Consider the following 19113-nt stretch of genomic DNA (forward strand, 5'->3'; position numbering starts at 1 on the left):
CCTGCCTCAGCCTCCTGAGTAGCTGGGACTACAGGCATGCACTACCACACCCAGCTAATTTTTGTATTTTTAGTAGAGATGGGGTTTCACCATGTTGGCCAGGATGGTCTTGATCTTTTGACCTTATGATCTGCCTGCCTTGGCCTCACAAAGTCCTGGGATTACAGGCATGAGCCACCACACCCGGCCTCTTCTATTGTTTTCAAGCAAAAATTAGGCATTTTAGTCCTTAGCTTAATAGATGTCTACCTGTTCCAATGATACCATTATAATATAAATAATTGATACTATTAATTAAAACAATAGAAAAGTAAGACTGTGAAAGCAGTGAAATTCTAGGATAGATTTGTAAGCAGAAGTTAGTAGCATCCATTTGTAAAAGAAAGAGCACTGAACAAGGAATTTTGAAACCTGGCTTAAAGTCTTCCTAGTTCTTGTTATGTAACTTTGGGCAAACTACACCTACTTTCTTACACCTAGTCTTCTTTTTGGTAAAATGAGGATAATGTCAGCCTTTGTCTAAAGTCAGCATTTAGAAATAAGATTCCCAGAATTAAAATAAATGAAAAAAATCTAATAAAATGAAATCTACCAGTCTTATGTGTTTATACACATACTTTGTCTCATTTTGTCTCCTTCTCTCTGTCTCTTACACACACACAGTCACACACACACACACGAAAGGAAAAATTATGTTTCAGTCAATAAAAGACTATGTTGAATACTCAATTATTTATTTCTTTTCTTTTTGTTTTTTTCAGTTTTTTGAGACAGAGTCTCGCTCTGTCACCCAGGCTGGAGTGCAGCAGCAGAATCTCCTTTTGCTGCAGCCTCCGCCTCCCAGGTTCAAGCAATTCTTCTGCCTCAGCCTCCCAAGTAGCTGGGACTACAGGCGAGTGCTACTGTGCCCAGCTAATTTTTGTATTTTTAGTAGAGACAGAGTTTCACCATATTGGCCAGGCTGGTCTCGAACTCCTGACTTCATGATCCACCTGCCTCGGCCTCCCAAAGTGCTAAGATTACAGGCGTGAGCCACTGCGCCCGACCCAAAATTTTTTCACTAAAATTAATATCCTGTTTCTTCAATTCCTTCAAAAACTATACTAATCTTTTAAAATGATTAAATTTGAGAAGGGTGAAACAGGTACATTATGTTTCTGTTTTGTTCTTTATTCCTTAGAAAGTATCCCAAAAAGGCAACTATGTCTTAACAATTTAGATTTTGCATAGGTTCCAAAATGGCTTTTTCGTGGAAAAACTTCTAGTACATCCTATATTAACATTTTCAAATAAATAATGTTTAAAATGTAATTTGAGGATGGATGTGGTGGCTTACGCCTCTAATCCTAGCACTTTGGGAGGCCGAGGCAGGTGGATCAGCTAAGGTCAGGAGTTCGAGACCAGACTGGGGAGCACGGTGAAACCCTGACTCTACTAAAAATACAAAAAATTAGCTGAGCATGGCGGCATGTGCCTGTAATCCCAGCTACGCAGGAGGCTGAGACAAGAATGTCGCTTGAACACAGGAGGCAGAGGTTGCAGTGAGCCAAGATCATCACACCATTGCACTCCAGCCTGAGTGATAGAGTGAGACTCCATATAAAAAAAAAAAAAAATTATATGTGTGTGTGTGTGTGTGTGTGTAATTTGAAATAGTATTCTAATTTTCAGGGAGAAGAGTAGCCAAAATAACTGTTGTATTATTTAAATTATTTTAAAATGAATTCCATAATATTGATTTAGTAATTATACTACTTTGATTTTATGTAACATTTATTCACAGGATAAAATAATATATATTCTTCACGTATCACTTTTCTAGTTCATTCCCAAATACTTTTTTAAAAATATAGATTAAATAGCTTTAAATATATTTGTTTCATCTGGGCATAGCGGCTCACACCCAGTAATCTCAGTACTTTGGGAGGCCAAGGTGGATGGATCCCCTGAGCCCAGGATTTCAAGCCCAGCCTGGGCAACATGGTAAAACCCTAACCCTACAAAAAAAAATAGAAAAATTAGGTGTGGTGATGGGTATCTTTGGTCCCAACTACTCAGGAGGCTGAGATGGGAGGATCGCTTAAGCCTGGGGAGGTTGAGGCTGCAGTGAGTTGTGACCACACCACTACACTCTGGTCTGGATGACAGACCAAGACACTGTCTCAAAAAATTAAAAAATATATACATTTTTACTTTACAAAAATTGCCTCCATAATATTTGGCATCCTATACTTTCAAGTTTAATACATTATTCTTTTAACATCTACCAATTTAATATATAATGCACACATATTTTCAAAGGCACAATGTCTAACAAGGAACTTACAAATTATTTTAGAGATAAAAATCAAAATAAAACCTTTCCACAAAATAATAAGAATATACAAACAAATATCTCTGAAGATTCCTCTTATTTATCCCCATGCATGACAAGTTACTTTTTATTTCTTTTTGATCAAGCAGTATCTTAAGCCATTAAAATTTTTCTTCTGACATATTGACATGCTTTTACTTTTATTTTTATTTTTTTCATTTATATATTTTTATTCAGAAGTGTTTATATCAGTACAAGGAAATAATTTTGGAGACACTAAATGTCATAAGTTATCATTCATTTATTATAAAAGAGAGATGGAAATTATTTACATGCTGAAAGATTTCAGAACTTCAGTGGAATGGGCAGCTTCACGTTGACGTCATTTCAGTAGTGACTTATTTCAGTCTACGTATTTTCCAAGAATGTCACCATCTCTAAATAGGAAATAATCCTTGTCATCTAGAACGACTTTGGTGCCTCCATGTTCTGGGAGAAGAACTTTATCTCCAACTTTCACGCTAACTGGTTGAATCTCTCCACCCTTCCCTTTGGAACCCGATCCAACAGCGAATACTGTTGCTTGCAATACTTTTCCTTGAGATTTTTCTGGACGCATATATGCCTCCTTTGGTTACAGTTTCAGCAGCACTCCTTTCAACCAATACTCGGTCAAAGAGTGGGAGAAACTTTCTAAACGCCTGTCCTGCCATGCTGCCTCAGACTCGTACTCTGCTCTGGCGCTGACGAGCTTTTAAATCCCTCTCTGAATTGGCAAGCCTAGCAGTACTCATTCTTTTGGCCTGAAGTCATTTTATAAGATAAACAAAGTCACAAGAGTATTTACAGAGACTTCACCTACAAAAGTAGCTAACTACCCACTGGATGGCAAATTTGGATGGGAGGGAGAAGCAGCCCAAAGAATTTACAAGCTAGCTAATAAAATATTCACTGAGCAGCCTAGAAACCACAGAACAAAGCATGATATTGCAGGGTATTTGTTGTAAAGCTACATTTCCCCCTTATAAATCCATAAATAATATTTATGCTTTTCACATAAATTTATATTCAAAGGTAGAACCCTATTATCTGTCATAGTGTTATTGTGAGCATGAAATGAGATAGTATTTACATGAATAACACTGATAGTGTACCAACAGCTAGGCTCTATTTTTGTATATTGATCCATTTAATCCTCATAACTCTATAGGATAGGTTTTAGATTGAACCATATGAAATTGACATTTCTGTAGGTGAAAAACTGTTGACTATCAGCAAAATTCTGTTTCAGCCTAAAACTACTATGTCTCCCATTTTACAATTGAGGAAACTGAGTAACTTGCCTAAGAAGAATCATTGTTTTTCCTATCGTACAGTTGAGAAAATTGTTGCTCAAGAAAGCATAAATGACTTTTCCAAGGATGCACAGCTGTGTGCTTCTCAGAGAGAGAGATCAAGAGAGATAATATCTGTAGATGCATTTCGTAAATTTCATTGCGCTATGTAAAAGTTAAACTATTTTTGTTATTATTAAGTCTTTTCTTCCTAGCTCCACATTGGGTCTTTTATTGTTCAATGGACAAGGATTGCCAGGGAAGGATGCCACTAGTTATGAAGACAGAAGGCTCTCATACTTGTCATCTTCTGAGATGATTCCCTCTGAAATGACAGGGCAACTTGTAATCCCCCATCCCTTGCCTTTCCGTTGTCAATTCAGTACTCAGTGATGAGTCACTGGAGTACTTTCGTTTGTTCTCAAATTATTTCCTGCTGTGCTTGGATCAAATGAGTTGCAAGGGCTATTGGGAATAATATTAAAAAAAAAAAAAGAAACATTGTCATCTCTCCAGTAGTACACAAAACATGTTCTTCAAATGTAATTTCATATGAGTTTATTGGAGCTGGAACTAGAGGCAGTTTAGAAAATATACACAGCAAAAGGAAGAACCTAAATACAGATATCCAGTTGTTCTGTTTTGCTCTTCCACTCTATTTTCACCAATGTGCCAACCCTTCCCTTGTAATAAGAGGCACTTTGATACACTAACTTTAAGCAGCATTTGGTGCATGGCAATAAGTCCAGGAGAGACCATCTTCAGCCCTGGAGTAGACAACACTAAGATCTTTCTTAGCTTCTCAGCACATTCTGCCCTTCCAAAGAAGTACTTAAATCCTATTGCTAGTTCCTTTAGAAAAATTCCACTTGCAATAGTAACATTTTATCCTTATAGTTCTCTAGGACACAGAGGGCATAGTGGTTACCAGTGCCTGAATGAGGAGCCAACATGTGTTCAAATCAGACACAAGCTGTGTTTGAGACTTCTGCCACACAACTACCTGTGTGACTTTGAGCAAGTTGTTTTATATCTCTATTCATCGGTGTTTCATTTGTAAAATGAGGATTATATTAGTTCTTACTCCATACAGTTTACAAGTACTTTAAATGGGGTAATGTAAGTAGTATTTAGAATATTGCCAAACGTACTCAATATTTTCATGGCTATTGATTTCTCATGAAATGTGAGCATATCTTAATTTAAGATTTAGAAACACAAGTGTTTGTGTCTGCTCATAGAATACCTAAACATCTGTCAGGAATTTAGGTTCATTTCCTTAAAAATTGATTCACTGGCTCATGCCAGTCGGCACTTTGGGAGGCCGACACAGGCGGATCACCTGAGGTCAGGAGTTCAAGACCAGCCTGGCCAACATGAAGAACCCTGTCTCTACTAAAAATACAGAATTAGCTGGGCATGGTGGCACATGCCTTTCCAGCTACTTGGGAGGCTGAGGCAAGAGAATTGCTTGAACCCAGGAGGCAGAGGTTGCAGTGAACTGACATCACACCACTGCCCTCCAGCCTGGGCAGCAAGAACAAAACTCTGTCTAAAAAAAAAAAAAAAAAAAAAATTGATTTATCACATTCCTTGCAAGTATCTTACTCTTCTACTTTATTTCCTAGGTATATCTTCAACTTCCCACTTCCCACAATTTATATTCCATCTTAGTTTTCCCACAACAAATACATTTCATCACCAGCTACATCCATCCTTGTCCTTTTCTTTCCTTCAATGTTGGCGTGCATTTTATTGCTTATCTTTATCACTTATGATAACTGATAACTGCTATATTACAAAAATAGATATTAAATGCTAACACAGGGTAGCAATGCTGGGTACTTTTGAAAGCACAGAGAAACTGTGCCTTACAATTAAATCTGGTGAGCTAGAGACACATAGAAAAACAAATTAAGGTCCACTTACCACCACATATATGTGGTTACAACAACAGAAGATTGCATGTGAACATCATACACAGTAATAGGGGAACTTTGCACTGGGAGAAAAAAGTAAGATGTGAGTTACAAGTCACAGTAGGTTAATAGACGACTGCTAGCTTTAATTTGCTCATTTTCTTATAGAACCTTTTAATTACTTCATTTCTAATGCACTTACCTTTGCCAGTAGTCGTCTTTTTCATTCTTCTGATAATAGTTCCTAAGGTACATCCTATAAATTATCCCCTTCCCTTTTCTCTCCTTCCTCTCTTTAATCAATTATGAGAAATGGAGGAAAAAAATGTGAACTGTAATTTTAAGTAACTTCTTTGGATTAATAAGCATTAAAAAAAACAAAATATCTCCTGTCATTAGCACTAGCACTGGGCTTCCCTATCCCCAATCCCCTTTCTTATACATGCCAATTTATCAGCTGCAGCCATTGCTGCTGACCTGCCGTTTTCCATTAAGGCACCAGCTCTAGACAAACAAGCCCTCTCCATTCATTCCCTACATTCTTTACTTCTTTAACTTGTTTTAATGCCAGATTTCCTCTAAGGACCCTCAATTTCAAAACCCTTCATTAGGCTGGAAGAAAGGACTTCAAACTTTCTGTTTCCTTTTACTCTGTAAAAGGCTAGCTTTCTCCCTAAACTCATTTGTTCAGTTTTGTCTCGTAACTTCCTTACCTCTTACATCACTCTTTTGCAAGAACAGTGCCTTAAAGAAAATTATCTGAGCCCTGTCCCTCTTGTCCTTAAGATGCTTCTGCAAATCTCACCTCTAGATTGAGTAGAAGAGATAAATGTTAGTACTGAATTTGCCAAACAATTTAATTGATGACTATTCTATATGTGATAAAACAGCAAAAACTCACAATTTAAAAATTCTGGGAAAAGCAATGACTTGGAGACAGAGAAAAATTTGTGGTAAGAGTGACTCAGTGGCAAATATTAATAATTAAGTGTAAAAATAATAGAAATTATTTTTTCTTGCAGATATAGAGACATTCATTCAGTTATGCATTCATTCATATCTTAAACTTTCCTAATCTCTTAGTACGCTAGGGGCTGGAATGATAATAACAATAAACAGGCAAAACGTCTCTTTTCTGGAGTGTTCACTTATGGAATAAATTTTTGTTTCAGTTCTTTCCTTGCATTCTTAACTCTTCACATGATGCCGAAAGAAGTTATTTTTATCTCTTGGAGGCTTGATTTTAAATGTTGAATTCAATGCCATCACTCTTAAAATCTTTAACTAGAGTAGTCTAAAGTATGATAGTAAAGGGATGGATTTGAAAATTGAAATGTTTTCTTCTCTCTTTTTCCTTTTCTGGTTTTTCCACTAATGGTAGACCAGTACAATATAAAGAAAAGAGATATAGTCATGTATTAGATAACCTTTAATAATTGAAGTTGTTTATGATTACTAAGGAAACTACATTTAAATAAATAATGTTTCATATGTTTTTATAGATTTAGTTTAAAACACCTTTTTATGCCAAACCAACTAGGTAGGAAATATACTATTCCCAGTTTAAAGGAGAAAAATTTTTAACAAATCATACAGCTAGTAGACAAAGGCAGGACTGAAGCTAAAACAGGATTTCCAAATCCTGGACCAATATTTTCCCCATTATAATGCATACTACTGCGTTTAAAAATGCACATGTTAATGCAAACCCAGGGCAGGAAAACTTCAGTCTTTTGTCATACAAATAGTAAAATATACACCACATTCACAGTTAGCTTATGTTTTATATATTTCATAGATAATAAGATCTTTGAAAACAAATTAAATTTTTATCAAAATCCTTGGCAAAGTTTGCAGTTTCCTTTTGTGTGTTCAATTTTTTGATAAAATTTTAATATATATATATATATATATATATTATATTACAGTAGGAAAAAAGCATGTATACCTTGATTTCAAAGTCAAGTGAATTTTGAAATTCCGAGGCATGACTCTGACATCAAAGATATTCAAATAATCATCACATTGATAACATTAACTTGATGGAATATTGCAGTCCTCTTGGTTAGAAATATTTAAAAGTTGTCTTTGGTTGATTTCTCTTACTAAGAAAAATATATCTTCCAGAGGGAATTCTGTCAGGGGCTATTACTGTATTGGCTTTTAGAGGAAAAGTAGATAGGTCTGTGTAAAATTCACATGTATCTTTAAATTTTAAGCACAAGAGATCCCAAGCCTTATAAGAAGTAAAGGTAATACTCTATGAAATTTAATTGAATGTATCCAATTATGATGTTCTAGTATGATCATTACTATGTTAAAGTTGATCTCAAGACATGAATGTTGAAATGCAAAGACTAGATCTGCCTGAACTAAGTTTTAGTATCTCAGTGATTAGCACTAAAATGTAAAAGGTACTGCCCAGGAGGTTTGTTTTCTAAAAGTAAGATAACTCTAAATTCATAGGAAAGCATAAAATTATTTTTAAAATTCTTTTCTTTTTGTTATACCTTTCTTTATCATGGTTTCGTGTCTTTTTTCTTTTCTTTTTCTTTCTTTCTTTCTTTCTTTTTCTTTTTTTAAGTATTTCCTATATCTATTTTGGCCTCACCCTTCAACTTCATTGTACTCTGATTTTCTTTACTTTTATTCTATAACCTGTCTTTTTTTTTTTTTTTGAGCTCTCTTGTCTCATCTTCACCTGTGATTAGCCTCTGGCCTGTAATACACAAAAAGGACATAAGACCATTTAGTATACTGAAAACATGACACTCTGGTTTATAATATTTCTTTTTTCTATGAGAAAAAATAATTTCCTTTCTTTGTGTGGTAATAGAATTCTTTAACCATGTCTTTCCCCATTCTGTTCTATAATCCATCACTCTGCTTTTCCACACTCAACTTGCAGTTTCTGATCCTCCTTCTCTATTACCTTCTTTGAGGTCTGAACGTCTTTCATCTCTTTTGCTATATTGCATGCATTTGTTCTCTCAAAGGCTTCCTATTTCCATTCACAGCAGCAAAGGCCCTAGATATCCTATTTGTGGAGATAATGTAGAGGAGAAAGCCCCCCAAATGTTTTAAGTTTCGTATACTAAATGTTGGCTGGAGCTCTGAGTGGCAAGTCTATGTAGCACAAACAGTAAGCACTATGGGAGCTCAAAACTTTTGAGGCATGTCCCTGTGCATGTCTGGATTTTATTTCTGTGTCTGAATAACCACGTGCTTGCCTCAACCTTGTTGGGATTATTTAGTGCAATTGTTCAGGCCAAAAAGCATTGAAGCTCTCACAGAAATGTTACCAAGTTAAACTCAGCTTCACAAAAATAACAAAAAGCAAAAAAATGGTTTTAAGCTATATGTGTTAATGGTCACTACTTGGAACTCAAAATTAAGTTGTCATTTCAGACATGGCTACTAAATAAACTAGAAATTATATTCAAGGATGCCAGAAACTCATTGTGCTCTGTTCTGGTTCAAATAAACCTTTTAAAGTGGATACAAATATAGTAGTTGTATGTACTCAATAGGCATTTAATAAACCCTTGTTTGAGGAATGAAAACAGAATAATCAGCATTTTATAAAATAATTTGGAACAAAAACGCATGCACAAGCTACCATCTTTTCTTAGAAGTGACTTCACCCCAGTATTGATTTGTAAGAATAGATATTACTTTCCCAGATGTGGGCTAACAAGTGAGTTTAGCCAACCCTCATCTTCCTTTGACATCATAGTATGTATTTCCTTCCAGAAGACCTATTTCCTGAACAATCCATGTGATTATATTGCCACAGTGGCGGTTCTCAATCTGGGTTGGTATCACTTCTCTAAAGAGGCTTCAGAAATGTCTTTACATTTGCATATTTATGTGTTTGTGTGTGTATGTGTTGTGTCAGACATCTGGTAATTATCAGAGTAACTGAGGAATGCTATTGGCATTTAGTAGGAAGGACCTAGACATGCTAAAGCACCCCTAATGCCTGGAACAGCCTGGATAAAGAAAGGGTGTCATCTTACCAATAAAGGGAAGAATGCCCCTGTTAAGAAACACTGTAGCATTGTGGAGATTTGCTTAGCCTGCTGGGTAGACTGAGTCTAACTTTGATTTTCCTAAGGCCTCTGCTGAGGCAGGTATCTCTTGCTCAGCTTACCTGCTTTATTTATTATTTAATATTTAAGTCTTTGTTACCAGGTTAGGCTAGTTTTCTTTGCCTACCATAGGATAAGGCTGAGGTAGAAAAAAGAGTACATAATGTCCTAATATAAACAATTAATGAGCTCTCATCTTGGCTCCTCCTCCCTGCTCCAGGCCAAGGCATTTTCTAGAGTAAGGTGACGGTGTTTTGTCTAAGGTAGAGGAAATGGGTTGATGGATTCTGTCAAACCACTAATAATTCATTGAACACTTACTATATGCAGGTACTGTTGTAGATATATACCTGTATAATCTCATTTCTAGCTTTCCAATGTATCTATTCTCTTTTCACAGATGATGAAACTGAGGCATCAGTCAGTTAAATAATTTGCATAAGGTCACATAGCAAGTGAGGGAGCCAGGGCTGGAACGCTGCAATTTGGCTTCAGAGACTGCATTCTTAGCAACTAAAGTTGTCCTAGGATAACTGACTTAATTAATTCAACTCTTGTTAACTAAAGTTGTGGTTTGGTTTGGTTTTGTTTTCTGCCTGCCAGGCTTGCTTTGCTGTTTGGTTCATACTGAATAGATTGCCTTGTCTACAATTACCAGCACAAAAGCTTTTTGTGAAGCTCTTCTAAAAGCAAAAGCACCCAGTATTATCAGGAGGGCACTAGGCCACTGGTCCCTGGGGTAGCAGGCATAGAGAAGCACCTAGTGGGATGAATGACAACAGAAGTAGGCCCAGTCCTGCTGGCTGGAACCTTACAACCAGGTTAATTGTTGTGAAGGTGGAATCCAAAGAAATGATCACTTAGGACACCAGGCCAAGGGCCTCAGCTAAAGAGCACAGAGTTCAGAGGCTGAGGTGAGGCCAAGAAAGCATTAAGAAAATGAGGTCAACAACACAGGTGTTGGAATGCCAGACTGCAGCCGGAAAACAGGAGTAGGAAGATCACACCACAGTCAGGCTGTGTGGAATGGGGTGAGGCCAAACTACTCAAAGTGTAACAGAAAAAAGGATACCCCACTGCAGGTAGAGGGGTCTCTTCTTCACCTCATCTGAACTGCCATGTCAACCCCTCTGTGCCCAGACTGTCTGCTTTTTCTGTAAGGTTCTAACAATAAACACTATGATGTCATGATAGTAGTGTTGACTGCCACTACATCCCAGTCTTAGTTTTAGGTTCCTAAACTGGTGGGGCAATCTTGAGAAATTTGTGGAAAGGTTTCATTTTTCCCTCTGCTGCTTCAATGACCTTCCTTGTTATTGAGCTGTCCCTACACAGCAGCAATCAGATTGAGCCTGGAGATCTTCTTCAATCATTGCTCAGTATAACACTAGAAACCATTATAAAAGGATGAAGTCTCTCTCAGAGAACCTGCCCTTCTTCCAGTCATGAGAATTAGAACCTCAGGAAAGGGAGACATTGCTTGGTGCATTGCTTATCACTTTGCACAGCACTCAATCTTGACCTAAGTACAGGTCCTGCCAAATTGTATGGCACCATGAAGACATAATTGGGCAATGTTGATACATTTTCTGCAATGCAGGATAGAGTGTGTTTATTTTATAACTTCATTATTTATTTAAATTTAGGTCTGAGGCCACTGTGGTTTGTCTTACTACACTGTATCAAATTTTGAATTCTAATTTGGGTTTCAGTCTGTTCACAAGTCTTTCGTTATATCCAGAGAATCAAAAGCTAGTTGGATAATTCAGAAAAAATATTTTATGGAGTAAATGTATCTTGGCTGTCTTGTAGAATTTGGTCTTTTGTTTATTTTTTGCAACTATAAATTAAAAAGAGACATGCATTGTTTTAATTTTAAAGGCTAGACCTGAAAGGTTCAACTTGTCAGGATGACTCCAAGAGTTTCACAGCTACCAGTCTGTTGGTTATTTAATCAACTTTTATTTGCACACTCAGATATGAGGTGATGGAAAATAAATAGGTATCCTGACCTTAAAATATATAAATATATGGAAATAATCTAAGCCATAAGAATATTCCCTCTTTTATGATTCAGACTTATAAGTTAGGAAGACTGGGCTCCATGAATATGACTGATATAGTTTGGCTCTGTTGAAGAGCAAGTCTCATGTTGAATTGTAATCCCCAGTGTTGGGGGAGGGGCCTGGTGGGAAGTGACTGGGTCATGGGGCAGATTTCCTCCTTGCTCTTCTTGTGGTGAGTGAGTTCTCAAGAGATCTGGTTGTTTAAAAGTGTGTGGCACTTCCCCTGCCTTAACTCTCTCCTACCACCATGTGAAGACATGCCTGCTCCCCCTTCACCCTTCTGCCATGGTTGCAAGTTTCCTGAGGCCTCCTACCCATGCTTCCTGTACAGCCTGCAGAACTGTGAGTCAATTAAACCTCTTTTCTTCATAAATTACCCAGTCTCAGATGGTTTTTTATGGCAGTGTAAGAATGGGCAGTGTGAGAAAGGACAATGACAAAGATTACTAGTGGGAGCCTGATAAAAGGTTAAGAATTTGACCCTTAGCTTGACATTTATTATTTGTGCCTACCAGAGAAGTTTACTGACACCATTTTTTGTTTGTTTGTTTTTGTTTTTAAGATGGAGTCTTACTCTGTCACCCAAGCTGGAGTGCAGTGGCATGATCCCAGCTCACTGAAACCTCTACCTCTCGGATTCAAGTGATTCTCCTGCCTCAGCCTCACAAGCAGCTGGGATTACAGGCACCCACCAGCATGCTGGGCTAACTTCTGTACTTTTAGTAAAGGTGGGGTTTCACTATGTTGGCCAGGCTGTTCTTGAACTCCTGACCTCAAGTGGTCTACCTGCCTCGGCCTCCGAAAGTGCTGGGATTACAGGCATAAGCCATTGTCCCAGACCAACTTATACCTGTTTAAGCATTTTCTTCATTGATTAGAGGACTTAAGAGGCAATATATACAAAAATAATGCCTTGTACATGGAAGTCATTGGTATGTTGTAGCTGTGTTTACTGTCTTCCGGTACCAATAATTGTATTTGTTTCCTGTGGCTACTTTAACAAGTGACTACAAACTGAGTGGCTTAAAACAACAGAAATGTATTCTCTCACAGTTATGGAGGCAAGAAATCCAAAATGAAGTTGTAAGTGTTGTTTCTTCAGGAGGCATTGATGGAAAATTTGTTCCATGCCTCTCTCTCGGTTCATATAGCTGTTGGCAATCCTTGGTTTTCCTTGACTTGTAGATGCGTCACTCCAATCTCTGCCTTTATCTTCATATCACCTTCCCCTCTGTGTTTTCCTTCTTTTTTTTTCATTATAAAATGAAAACTTTTACTTAAAAACATTTTCTAAACTTTTAAGTTCAGGTGTACATGTGCAACTTTTTTATACAGGTAGGTTTGTGTCATGGAGGTTTGTTGTATAGATTATTTCACCACTCAGGTATTAAGCCTAGTACCTATTTGTTATTTTTCATGATCCTCCCCTTCCTTCTACCCTCTATCTTCAAGTCAGCCCTAGTGTCTGTAGTTACCCTCTTTGTAATCATGTGTTCAAATCATTTAGCTCCCTATGCCAAATAAGGTCACATTCTGAGGTTCCAAGTGGACAGAGCTCTTGGCAGGGGGTAGAAAGATGCTGTTCAACTCACTACAGCATGTGTCATGGGCTAAATTGTGACCCAGACTCCACATTCATATGTTGATACCCTAACTTCTAGTACCTCAGAATGTGACTGTATTTGGAGACAGTGCCTTTAAAGAGGTAATTAAGTTAAAATGAGGCAGGGAGCATGGGCCCTAATCCAACCTGACTGGTACCCATACAAACAGAGGAATTCAGACACACAGACACCTGAGCTACGTGCACACAGAGGAAAGACCATGTGGGAACTATGAAAAGGCAGCCATCTGCAAACCAAGAAGAAAGGGCTCAGAAGAAACCAACCTTCCCAGCACTTTGATCTCAGACTTCCAGCCTCCAGAACTGGGAGAGATTTTTGTTGCTTAAGCCACCCAGTCTGTAGTATTTTGTTATTGTAGCCCTAGCAAACTAATACAACACATACAATTAATGATTGGTCAGCTTTCCTTGCTTTCTCTGGACAGCAGCTTATACATTGAAGCTGACTGACTCCTCACAATGTGGTAATGGACCTTTGGTGGCAGTGACCTCACAATGTCAAGGAAGCTCAGATACTGCCTCGTGCACCAGCCAATATCACCTTTTGTAGCCAAATTTTGTTTGATTTTCTTGCTGAAGTAAGTGAATTATAGTGAATATAGTCAAGTAGCTTAATCAATGAAATTCTATAGTATCTCATATCATCATAGTGAATATTATGGTTATTGTAAAATATAGAAGGTATAGAGGATTTAGATTAAGCGTGCTTGAAGTTCCTTCAAAATAAAAATTCTTATTGAAGACAGCTGTTTAGGAATAGCTCAGGATTGCAGTTTCCAGTGAAAGCACAGAGGGTGAGTGGACGCCACATTTTTATTGCCCACAGACCAAGAGATTCCCAGGAGGAGGAGCCCCATGGGTCGCCAGCATGGCTGCTTTGCCCTGTGCAACTGCTTTGTCCACGCCCCAGCTTGGCAGTTCTCCGTACAAAATACACTGGTTCGGGTGCCCTGTTAGCTGGCGATTGGAGCCCCGGGAAGTCGCCCATTCATCTGATTGAAAGGGGACTGAACAGGGAGCCAGGCCAGGAGATTCCTGGGGCAAAAAAAAGCTCCATGAATCTCAGCACAGCTGTTTAAGCTGGCGCAGTGAGTCGCCGCACGGGAAATCACACAGATCCCAATGCCTTTCAACAGGTGACAGGAACACCTGGGAGAGAGTTGATTGCTCAATTAAAAAAAAAAACAAACGCTCTGAGGCAGGAAGCCAGGTGATCAGGCTAGGCTGGTCTCACCCCCACAAAAGAACAGCAATCAGAAACTCTCTGGAGTGAGAGTTTCACAGCAAGCGCAGCTGAACCCAGGATGGTCCAGCTCTGTGGGGGATGAGCGTCCGCCATTACTGAGACACTCCACCACTATGGAGGTAGTCCGCCATCGCTGAGGCAGCCTGCCATTGCCAAGGCAACCTGCCATTGCTGAGGCTGCCTGCCATTGCCAAGGCAACCTGCCATTATAGAGAGAGTCCACCCATATAAACAGGACTGCCGGGAAGCTCCACGGCAGCTGGGCAGAGCCCACAGCAGCTCAGCAAAGCCTCTGCAGGCAGACAGTGACTAGGCTGTCTCCTTGCTGGGCAGGGCAGCCCTGAAAAAAAAAGGCAGCAGCACAACGGAACTCATAAATAAAGCCCTAACTCCCTGGGACAGAGCACCTGGGAACAAAAAGTGGTTTATGAGTTCTACTGCAGCAGACCTAAACGTACCTGCCCAGCAGCTCTGAATGAACAACAGAGCTCACAGCTCAGCACTTGAGCTCCTATAAAGGACAGGCTGTCTCCCCAAGCAGCTCCCTGACCCCCGTATATCCAAAGAGTCACCTCATAAAGGAGAGATCAGACTGACATATGGCGGGTATCCTTCTGGGACAAAGATAGCAGAAGAAGAAACTTGTGGCAACCCCTACTGTTCTGCAGCTGCTGCAGGTGATCCCCAGGCAAGCAGGGCCTGGAGTGGAACTCAGCAGCCCTACAGCAGAGGGGCCAGACTATTAGAAGGAAAACTAAGAAACAGAAATAACTTCATCATCAATAAACAGAACATCCACTCAGAGACCCAATCTGAAAGTCAGCAACTACAAAGATGACAGGTGGATAAATCCACAAAGGTGGGAAGAAACCAGTGCAAAAAGGATGAAAACACCCGAAACCAGAACACCTCTCCTCCTACAATGGATCACAACTCCTCACCAGCAAGGGAAAAAGGCTGGATGGAGAATGAGTGTGACGAAATGACAGAATCAGGCTTCAGAAGGTGGGGAGTAAGAAACTTCTGTGAGCTAAAAGAACATGTTCTAACCCAATGCAAAGAAACTAAGAACATTGAAAAAAGATTTGACGAAATGCTAATGAGAATGGACAACTTAGAAAGGAATATAAGTGAATTGATAGAGCTGAAAAACACAACACGAGAACTTCACGAAGCATGGACAAGTTTCAACAGCCGAATTGACTAAGCAGAAGAAAGGATATCAGAGGTTGAAGATCAACTCAATGAAATAAAATGAGAAGGCATGATTAGAGAAAAAAGGGTAAAAAGGAATGAACAAAGTCTCCAAGAAATGTAGGACTATGTGAAAAGACCTAATCTACGTTTGATAGGTGTACCTGAATGCGACGAAGGGAATGAATCCAAGCTGGAAAATAATCTTCAGGATATTATCCAGGAAAACTTCCCCAACCTAGAAAGGCAGGCCAATATTCAAGTTCAGGAAATACAGAGAACACCACAAAGATATTCCTCAAGAAAAGCAACCCCAAGGCACATAATCGTCAGATTCACCAGGGTTGAAATGAAGGAGAAAATGCTAAGGGCAGCCAGAGAGAAAGGTCGGGTTACCCACAAAGGGAAGCCCATCAGACTCACAACAGATCTCTCAGCAGAAACCCTGCAAGCTAGAAGGGGGGGGGGGGGCAATATTCAACATCGTTACAGAAAAGAACTTTCAACCCAGAATTTCATATCCAGCCAAACTAGGCTTCATAAGTGAAGGAAAAATAAAATCCTTTGCGAACAAGCAAGTACTCAGAGATTTCATCACCACCAGGTCAGCTTTACAAGAGCTCCTGAAAGAGGCTCTACACATAGAAAGGAACAACCAGTACCAGCCACTCCAAAAACATACCAAATGGTAAAGAGCATCAACACAATCAAGAATCTGCCACCAACTAATGAGCAAAACAGCCAGTTAGCATCAAAATGGCAGTATCAAATTCACACATAACAATATTAACCCTAAATGTAAATGGACTGAATGCCCCAATCAAAAGACACAGACTGGCAAATTGGATAAAAAGTCAAAACCCATTGGTGTGCTGTATCCAGGAAACCCATCTCACATGCAAGGATACACAAAGGCTCAAAATAAAGGGATGGAGGAAGATTTACCAAGCAAATGGAGAGCAAAAAAAAGCAGGAGTCGCAATTCTTGTCTCTGATAAAATAGACTTTAAAGCAACAAAGATCAAAAGAGACAAAGAAGGACATTACATAATGGTAAAAAGATCAATGCAACAAGAAGAGCTAACAATCCTAAATACATATGCACCCAATACAGGAGCACCCAGATACATAAGGCAAGTTCTTAATGACTTACAAAGAGACTTAGACTCCCACGCAGTAATAATCAGAGACTTTAACACCCCATTGTCAACATTAGACAGATCAACCAGACAGAAAATTAACAAGGATATCCGGGACTTGAACTCAGACCTGGACCAAGCAAACCTAATAGACATTTACAGAACTCTCCACCCCAAATCCACAGAATATACATTCTTCTCAGCACCATATCATACCTACTCTAAAACTGACCACATAATTGGAAGTAAATCACTCCTCCGCAAATGCAAAAGAACGGAAATCATAACAGTCTCTCAGACCACAGTGCAATCAAGTTAGAACTCAGAATTCAAAAACTAGCTCAGAACTGCACATCTTCATGGAAACTGAACAACTTGCTCTTGAATGTTGACTGGATAAACAATGAAATGAAGGCAGAAATAAAGATGTTCTTCAAAACCAATGAGAATGAGGACACAACATACCAGAATCGCTGGGACACATTTAAAGCAGTCTCTAGAGGAAAATATATAGCAATAAGTGCCAATATGAGAAGAAAGGAGAGATCTAAAATAGACACCCTAGTGTCAAAATTGAAAGAGCTAGAGGAACAAGATCAAAAAAACTCAAAACCTAGCAGAAGACAAGAAATAACTAAGATCAGAGCAGAGCTGAAGGAGATAGAGACACAAAAAGCCCTTCAAAAAATCAATAAATCCAGGAGCTGGTTTTTTGAAAAGATCAACAAAATAGACAGACCACTAGCCAGATTAATAAAAAAGAAAAGAGAGAATAACCAAATTGATACAATAAAAAAACGATAAAGGGGATATCACCACAGATTCCACAGAAATTCAAACCATAATCAGAGATTATTACAAATAGCTCTATGCACATAAACTAGTAAACCTGGAAGAAATGGATAAATTCCTGGACACTTGCCTCCTCCCAAGCCTAAACCAGGAAGAAGTCGAAACCCTGAATAGACCAATAACAAGGTCTGAAGTTGAGGCAGCAATTAAGAGCCTATCACCCAAAAAAAGCCCAGGTCCAGACGGGTTCGCAGCTGAATTCTACCAGACATACAAAGAGGAGCTGGTACCATTCCTTCTGAAACTATTCCAAATAATCCAAAAAGAAGGAATCCTTCCCAGATCATTTTATGAGACCAACATCATCCTGATTCCAAAACCCGGCAGAGACTCAACAAGAAAAGAAAACTTCAGGCCAATATCCATGATGAACATTGATGCAATACTCTTCAATAAAATACTGGCAAGCCGATTGCAACAGCATATCAAAAAGCTTATCCACCATGATCAAGTAGGCTTCATCCCAGGGATGCAAGGCTGGTTGAACATACACAAGTCTATAAACGTAATTCACCACATAAACAGAAGCAAAGACAAAAACCACATGATTATCTCAATAGATACAGAGAAGGCCTTTGACAAAATTCAACAGCCCTTTATGCTAAAAACCCTCAATAACCTATGTATTGATGGAACGTATCTCAAAATAATAAAAGCTATTTATGACAAACCAACAGCCAATATCATACTGAATGGGCAAAAACTGGAAGTATTCCCTTTGAAATCTGGCACTAGACAAGGAAGCCCTCTCTCACCACTCCTATTCAATATAGTACTGGAAGTTCTAGCCAGAGCAATCAGGCAAGAAAAAGAAATAAAGGGTATTCAAATAGGAAAGGAGGAAGTCAAATTGTCTCTATTTCAGATGACATGATTGTATATCTAGAAGACCCCATTGTCTCAGCCCAAAATCTCCTGAAACTGATAAGCAACTTCAGCAAAGTCTCAGGATACAAAATCAATGTGCAAAAATCACAAGCATTCCGATACACCAATAACAGACTTAAAGAGATCCAAATCAAGAATGAACTGCCATTCACAATTGCTACAAAGAGAATAAAATACCTAGCAATACAATGAACAAGGAATGTAAAGGACCTCTTCAAGGAGAACTACAAACCACTGCTCAACGAAATAAGAGAGGACACAAACAGATGGAGAAGCATTGCATGCTCATGGATAGGAAGAATCAATATCCTGAAAATGGCCATACTGCCTAAAGTAATTTACAGATTCAATGCTATCCCCATCAAGCTACCAATGACCTTCTTCACAGAACTGGAAAAAACCACCTTAAACTTCATATGGAACCAAAAGAGAGCCCGCATAGCCAA

The 19113-nt window shown here is 38.7% G+C and overlaps 1 protein-coding gene and 1 pseudogene across 2 annotated transcripts in view; both read right to left on the reverse strand.

Annotated features, from left to right (window-relative positions):
- The window catches only part of ADGRL2 (adhesion G protein-coupled receptor L2), a 416957-nt gene that overhangs the window by 242906 nt on the left and 154938 nt on the right, over window positions 1-19113 (reverse strand). The window lies entirely within an intron of this gene.
- On the reverse strand, window positions 2718-3027 carry LOC119471700 (annotated as a pseudogene).

Source organism: Cebus imitator, unplaced genomic scaffold (assembly GCF_001604975.1).
Source record: "Cebus imitator isolate Cc_AM_T3 unplaced genomic scaffold, Cebus_imitator-1.0 Scaffold3, whole genome shotgun sequence".
NCBI lineage: Eukaryota > Metazoa > Chordata > Mammalia > Primates > Cebidae > Cebus > Cebus imitator.